This window comes from Rutidosis leptorrhynchoides, chromosome 7 (assembly GCF_046630445.1).
Source record: "Rutidosis leptorrhynchoides isolate AG116_Rl617_1_P2 chromosome 7, CSIRO_AGI_Rlap_v1, whole genome shotgun sequence".
In the NCBI taxonomy this organism is placed as follows: domain Eukaryota; kingdom Viridiplantae; phylum Streptophyta; class Magnoliopsida; order Asterales; family Asteraceae; genus Rutidosis; species Rutidosis leptorrhynchoides.
The window spans coordinates 188,086,910-188,088,321 of NC_092339.1; the positions used below are offsets into that span (position 1 = coordinate 188,086,910).

At 41.9% G+C, this 1,412-nt stretch overlaps 1 non-coding gene across 1 annotated transcript; it reads right to left on the reverse strand.

Moving 5' to 3' along the window:
* Nucleotides 1-203: 203 nt before the first annotated feature.
* On the reverse strand, nucleotides 204-310 carry LOC139860737 (small nucleolar RNA R71). The gene has a single exon (XR_011763361.1). It is a non-coding gene; the product is annotated as a small nucleolar RNA R71 (small nucleolar RNA).
* Between the last annotated feature and the right edge of the window lie 1,102 nt (nucleotides 311-1,412).

Here is a 1,412-nt window from a genome sequence, read left to right on the forward strand (position 1 = left end):
ATCTTCGTAATTTTAATGATGTTTGCAATTTGTTTAAGTTGCATGAGGTTGCCGATAGCTCAATCAAGACGAGGCTTTTCCCTGGGACTCTTAAGGGAGAAGCCAAGAGATGGTTAGATAAGCAACCAGAGGGCACGATTACCTCTTGGGAGACTTTGGAGGATAAGTTTTTATTGAAGTTTTTCCCTGCGTCTCGAGCTGCTAGACTTCAAGCAGAAATTTCACAATTTAGACAAAAGAGCAGTGAGACATTATTTGATGCTTGGGACCGTTTTGCTACTTTGTTACGCTCATGTCCGCAACACGGGTTGAATGATTTACAGAAGGTTCAGATTTTCTACAAGGGGTGTGATATCCTAACTCGTCAGACTATTGATTAAGCAGCAGGTGGTACGTTAATGGATAAGACCAAAGAAGAGGCATTAGAGATAATTGAAAAGCAAGCTGCTTATTCTCACGAATGGCATCAAGATCATGAGTCATTCCATTCAGCTTCAGTTAAGAGAACCGAAACCCAGGGTGCATATGACGATTTTGGGTCTATAAGTGCTAAGTTGGATTCCTTTGGTAGGAATTTGGAGAAGATAAATAAGGACATTCATGGTATGAAGGTGGGTTATGAGTATTGTGGGGGATTGCATCTGGCAAAAGATTGTGATGCAGGTTTGACTATGAATCAGAAGGAAGAGATAGCTTATATTAGTCAGCAGAACAACAATCAGTTTCAGGGACGTGCGCAGTTTAATAGGAATTTCAACAATCCATATAATCCTCAAGGTAATCAAGGTTCGAGGTTCCAGCCAGGTTCTAGTGGAGGATATCAACAGCAAGCTCCTGGGTATTTTCAGAAACCCCAAGCCGAAGAGAAAAAGTCCAATCTTGAAGCTATGATCGAGAAGCTTGTGATTTCTCAAACTCAGCTTGTTACTACTGTTACTCAGAACAATGAGAAGAATGATCAAATGTTTCGAAATCAACAAGCAGCGATTCAAAATCTAGAGAAACAAATTGGTCAGCTTGCTAGCCAGAATAATGTGAGGAAACCGGGGGAGTTACCGAGTAAGACCGATAACAACCCGAAGAATGGGCACGTTAATGCTATCACTACCCGCAGTGGTTTAGCATATGATTCACCGACTAAGCCCGATGAGGATGATTTACGAGTGCCGTTGGTTAAGGATACGGAGCCGGAACAGGTGATTGAGAAGGTTGTGAGGGTACCGGAAACTGTTGCTGCTAAACCGGTAGTTAAAGAGTATCAACCACCGCTCCTATTCCCGAGGAAGCAGAGACTGGAGAAGCTGGAGGCAAAAAAGTCCAAGTTCATGGACTTGATTAAAAAAGTTAACATTAATTTGTCTTTTATTGATGTGATTGCAGGTATGCCCAAGTATGCAAGGTTTCTTAAGGAC